The sequence below is a fragment of the Aotus nancymaae genome, unplaced genomic scaffold, assembly GCF_030222135.1.
Source record: "Aotus nancymaae isolate 86718 unplaced genomic scaffold, 86718_ANA_hifiasm-v0.15.2.pri h1tg000014l, whole genome shotgun sequence".
Classification (NCBI taxonomy): Eukaryota; Metazoa; Chordata; class Mammalia; order Primates; family Aotidae; genus Aotus; species Aotus nancymaae.
Genome location: NW_026988425.1, coordinates 17,252,082 through 17,258,377, shown reverse-complemented (window position 1 = coordinate 17,258,377; position 6,296 = coordinate 17,252,082).

Sequence of the window (6,296 nt, the reverse complement as noted above, 5' to 3'; positions counted from 1 at the left end):
CATGAGATAAATGAAATAATGAAGAGTTCAGTACCGTCCAGCTGCTGCTTCGTGCTTGGGGAGTTTGGCTGCAAATTCCTTTAAAATGTGAGTTTGCATGCCTTTGCAATTTTCTCCCTAACAAATAGTATTGATTCAATATGACTTAGGTTGCAAAGACCAGACACATTTCTATTACTTTCTTTAGTTTCACCTGGCTATCTTAATTGATAGATTAGAAGCAGCAGGTCATCAGAGCCCAGAAAATCTCACCATTTTCTTTTTGTTTTCTCTCTCTAGGGATTCCAAGTTTTCTGTGTAAGGACATATTTAGAATTCCAAAAGGAAGAGAGGAAAAGAAAAAAACACTTCAAAGTCACTAATTCAGGATATTCTGATATTACGTTTAGAGTACCTTTAAAGAAAACAAATTTTTTAAATTCCCCAAGGGAGAGCAAGACTATTATTTCTAATATTTATAGACTTACTTAAACTTTCAGAAAATATGTACGTTAAAAAATCTAAAAGGATGAGGTATGATAATTGAATTTATTATTTTATTCAGTTAATCAAAATAAAGTCCTCTTCCATATCCTTCAGACTAAAGTTGATGCTGACTTTTTGTATGAAAAAGATACATATCATCTTTCCTATCTAACAATATCAATGATATAAAATCATTATTATTATCATTTATAATTCTTTAACTGTATTTGTGTGATATGTTATATTTACTGAAGAAGTCATCCGACATGGCCCACACTTCTGTCTTTTAGAATCTTTTGGTAAAGGATATCTGTCATTCATTTGGGTGGGAGAACGAGACAGCGCGTAATGAAAGGCTGAGTGCACGGCCCTTTCACCTGTGTACTCGTTTTCTGAAGTGCATTCCTTCACGAAATCTCAGTCGGCTCCTCCCTTCCTAAAATAACACTGTGGCACTTCAAAATCTACCTCGGCCCTCCCCCACTACCCTAATTGCACATAAAACCACGAAGGGCGCTGTCAGGGCTGGCTACATAACTAATGGGGCCTGGTGCAAAATGAAGATGCGTGACCCCTTGTTCCATATGCAGTGGGGAAAGTACCATTAAAAGGACTCAAAGAAAAAGCTTTTCCTTTCTTCTGTACTCTCTCCCTTCACTAGTCATACTGTTTTTTATTTGCTCCTTAATGTCATTCCAAGTTAAAAAACTAACATTTTAAATTATTAGCAGGAATTTCATCATTTTATATTGCACAATGCCCATTTTAAATGAAAACGTCAGGCTGGACGCCGTGGCTCACACCTGTTATCCCAGCACTTTGGGAGATCGAGGCGGGTGGATCACCTGAGGTCAGGAGTTAGAGACCAGCCTGGCCAACATGGCAAAACGCTGTCTCTACTAAAAATACAAAAATTAGCCAGGCGTGGTGGTGGGCACCTATAATCCCAGCTACTCGGGAGGCTGAGGCAGGAGAATTGCTTGAACCCGGAAGGCGGAGGTTGCAATGAGCCGAGATCGCACTACTGCACTGCAGCCTGGGTGACAGAGGGAGACTCTGTCTGAAAAAAAAAAAAAAGAGAGAGAAAGAAAGAAAAAATGTCAGAGCATTTAACTCACACAGAATCACCAAATTACACACTTCGTTGTGCATGCATCTTATGTATTTTGTTCTGTTCTTAAAAGAACAATAGAGAGCTAAAGGTAGTGGCTCACCCCTGTAATCCCAGCACTTTGGGAGGCTGAGGTGGAAAGATAGCTTGGGGCCAGGAGTTTAAAACCCGCCTGAGCAAGAACATAGGCAGATTTTTCTCTCTACAAAACATTTAAAAATTAACCAGGTATGGGTGGTGTGTGCCTGTAATCCCACAAAAAAAAAAGAGAAATAAAAAAATTAAAAATTTTTTTAAAGTAAAAGTGTATGCATTTGTTTGCATGCTACTGATAAAGACATACCTGAGACTGGGTAACTCATAAGGAAAAAGAGGTTTAATGGACTCACAGTTCCACATGGCTGGGGAGGCCTCACAATCGTGGTGGAAGGCGAAAGACCATCTTACATGGCATCAGGCAAGAGAGAGAATGAGAGCCAAGCAAACAGGTTTCCCCTTATACAATGATCAAATCCAGCCAGGTGCGGTGGCTCACGCTTGTAATTCCCAGTATTTTGGGAGGCTGACGTGGGTGGATCACCTGAGGTCGGGAGTTTGAGACCAGCCTGACCAACATGGAGAAACCTTACCTTTACTAAAAATACTAAATTAGTCAGGCATGGTGGTGTATGCCTATAGTCCCAGCTACTTGGGAGGCTGAGGCAGGAGAATCGCTTAAACCCGGGCAGCAGAGGTTTCGGCGAGCCAAGATTGCATCATTGCACTCCAGCCTGGGCAACAAGAGTGAAACTCTGTCTAAAAAAAAAAATTATCAAATCTCTCAAGACTTACTCCCACAAGAACAGTATGGAAAAAACCGCCCCCATGATCCAATCATCTTCCACCAGGTCCCTCCCACAACATTTGGGAATTATGGGAGCTACAATTCAAGATGAGTTTTGGGTGGGGACACAGCCAAACCGTATCTAAGTGGAGCAGCGGAAATGTGGTACAAAACTCACTCAAACGTTTTAATTTCATGTTTTGATGCCTGGCCTCCCTTTCTTTTTATGACCTCAGTTTCAGTAAGGTACTGTGGTTGGCTCATACAGACAGGTAACATGAGTAAGAAAGGCTAGATAGAGCTCCGTAGCTTGTCATGTTTCCAGCGTGTAATGACATTTCTTTAGGCATTTGAAGCAGCCTTGATTTGAATGAAGTGTGGCCTCTTGAGGCCGTCAGCAGACCCCCCAGCCCCCTTAGCTGTAGACATAACAGGTTTACCTTGTATTCACTTTCAGCCTCACTGAACCGAATTCTAGCGTGCTGGGTCCACCAGAATTCTGCGTTCAGCGGGAATCATGAATGCCATGTGCAAATGGAACAGCAAGGATGGCTGAATGCACACAGACCGTGCATTTTTTTGCTCACATGCTCCATTGTCCCATTGGACTTTGTGTGCAAAATCCAAGTTCAAAGATAAAATTCTGAAGAAATTCAAGCGGGAGGCCGTTGTGAACTGGAATCCTGTTGGTCAGGCTGGTCTCAAACTCCTGACTGAGGAGCTGGCCAGGGAGCTGGCCTGGATGCTGTTCCGTTGTCATTCAGTGGCAGCTCATGCACACATCACAGCCACCAGTTAGGCTATAAGAAGTGACTTGAGAATGAGGGCAACACCCCCTCACCTGTTGGGTCAATATCTTTTTTTTTTTTTGAGACGGAGTTTTGCTCTTGTTGCCCAGGCTGGAGTGCAATGGTATGATCACAGCTCACCACAACCTCCGCCTCCTGGGTTCAAGCAGTTCTCCTGCTTCAGCTTCCCAAGTAGCTGGCATTACAGGCATGTGCCACCATTCCTAGCTAATTTTGTATTTTTAGTGGAGACAGGGTTTCTCCATGTTGATCAGGCTGGTCTTGAACTCCCGACCTCTGTTGTTCTGCCCACCTCGGTCTCCCAAAGTGCTAGGATTACAGGCGTGAGCCACCACACCTGGTCCTTGGGTCAATATCTTTTAGTCACAATCACTTTACTTCAGAACCTCATTGGCAAATCACTCTAATCTACTGCCTCATTCAGCTTGGGAGGTAAAAGGAGGCAAAGTTAAACATTTCACTGTTTTAGTTATAAAGTGTATGTGGCCAGTTGTGGTGGCTCATGCCTATAATTGAAGCATTTTGGGAGGCTGAGGTGGGAGGCTTGCTTGAGGCCAGGAGTTTGAGGCCAGTCTGGGCAACATAGCAAGCCCCTGTCTCTAATTTTTTTTTTTTTTCGAGACAGGGTCTTGCTCTGTTGCCCAGGGAGGAGTGCAGTGGTTCGATCTCAGCTCACTGCAACCTCCACCTCCTGGGTTCAAGCAATTCTCCTGTCTCAGCCTCCTGAGCAGCTGGGATTATAGGTGCCTGCCAACACGACTGGCTAATTTTTGTATTTTTAGGAGACACAGGGTTTCAGCACATTGGCCAGGCTGGTCTCGAACTCCTGACCTCAGGTGATCCACCCACCTTGGCCTCCCAAAGTGTTGGTATTACAGGCATGAGCCACTGTGCCTGGCCCTTTTTTTTTTTTTTTAGGCAAAAAAATAAAAAATAAAGTATATGCAACAGTTTTTGGACATGAATTCAAAATAAATATGGAGAGATCAGTTTTGATAGTTCACAGGATTCTTTTTGAACAGTGACTTAAGTGTCTAAAATAACAGTTTCTCAAGCCTAGAGCAAGTTCACTTACTTTACGTGCACACAAATTAACTGAGTTACCTGCTGGAACGTACTTTTAAGAAACTCCCAGGTAGCATTGCCAGATTTGATACAAATATTGCATAAGACATACTTAACCTAAAAAATTATTCATTGTGTATCTGAAATTCAAATTTAATTGGACATTCTAAATCTTTATTTGCTAAATCTGGCAACTCCATCCCTAGTGATATTGATGCAGATGGACTGCATATAAAATCCCAAGTTTTCATGAACTGGAGCTGTTTATAACTCCCTGACAGCTCTCCCTCAAAGAACATTTAAGATTTTGATAGCACTGTCTCTGAGGAGGGTGGATCTGAAAGGTTTCATATAAAGTTCCACCACATGGACAAGTGCAGTGGCTGATGCCTATAATCCCAGCACTTTGGGAGGCCAAGGCCGGTGGATTGCTTAAGTCCAGGAGTTCGAGACCAGCCTGGGCTACATGGTGAAACCCCGTCTCTACAAAAAAATACAAAATCAGCCGGGCATGGTGGCATATACCTGTAGTTCCAGCTACTCAGGAGGGTGAAGTGGGAGGATCACTTGAGCCTGGGAAGTTGAGGCTGCAGTGAGCTGTGATTATGCCCCTGTACTCCAGCCTGGGTGACAGAGTAAGACCCTGTATCAAAAATTTTAAAAATTAAAAATTAAAAATGAAAGTCCCAGCACATTCCCTTCAGCCAGTGATTATTATTACTGTTATTCCTTGAAATATCCCTCTCTCTGGCCGGGCACGGTGGCTCACACCTATAATCTCAGCACTTTGGGAGGCCAAGGTGAGTGGATCACAAAGTCAGGAGTTCAAGACCAACCTGGCCAACATAGTGAAACACCGTCTCTACTAAAAATACAAAAATTAGTTGGGCATGGTGGCACGCACCTGTAGTCCCAACTATTTGGGAGGCGGAGACAGAAGAATTGCTTGAACCTGGGAGGTAGAGGTTGCAGTGAGCTGAGATGTCGCCACTACACTCCAGCTTGGGCAACAGAATGAGAATTCATTTCAAAAAAAAAAAAAAGAGAAGAAATATCCCTCTCTCGCGCTTCCATGAGTCCTGCTGGTTTCTCTCCTTCTGCACTGGCGCCTTCTCATCAGCTAGATGAAAGGTGCATCCTGGTTTTGTGGGGCCCACAGTTCTCCATGCAATTTGGGAGACTCTGTGGAAAATAATACAGGATAAGCACAAAATTAGATCAAGATGAGTATCATGTAGAATGAATAAAGAAATCACCACAAATTACAAATTTTAAAAAGGTCATTATTCACGAACACTCATCTACAATAATAGTGTTTTCTACATTTTTGGGGCTGCATACTCCTTAATCATTTCTTCAAATGATAGCTTGTTCTGTGATAAATAGCATTTTCTGCGGAGAGAATAGAGTGATAATGCAGTCTTTTTTCTAGCATGATGGATAGATACCTTATTTTTATTATTGATAGCATAAAAGTATTTCTACTTCACAAAGTATAAATGGTAATGTCATGTACATTTTTAAGGTTGTTAGCAAATTTGAGCAGACTTCATTTAAATTTCTTTTATGTATGAGCCACCAGATTTGGAAGAACTTTCCACAGACTTGCTTTGTTTGTTTCAAACCTAGTTTCTCCACTGTTGCTAGCACAGGTCACAGACATTTCTTTTTCTTTATAATTTATCTGTTTATTTGCCTACTTCATTTTTTTCTCTATCAGACATTTCTTTTTCCTTTTTTCTTTTTCTTTCCTTTTCTTTTCGAGACAGGGTCTCACTCTGTCACCTAAGCTAGAGTGCAGTGGCCCCATCAGGGCTTACTGCAGCTTCAACCTCTCAGGTTCACAAGATAGATCTCTCATAATAAGATCTCTGGCCATGTGTCTCCAGATATCCTTCCTTCCTGGTAGAGTCAGCTGCGCATCAGGCAGGAATGTTCACGGCAGCACTACCCTCAGACAGCTAGATTCATTTAAACACAAATGGCTTGGTTCAGTGACTCATGCCTGCAATCCTAGCCCTTT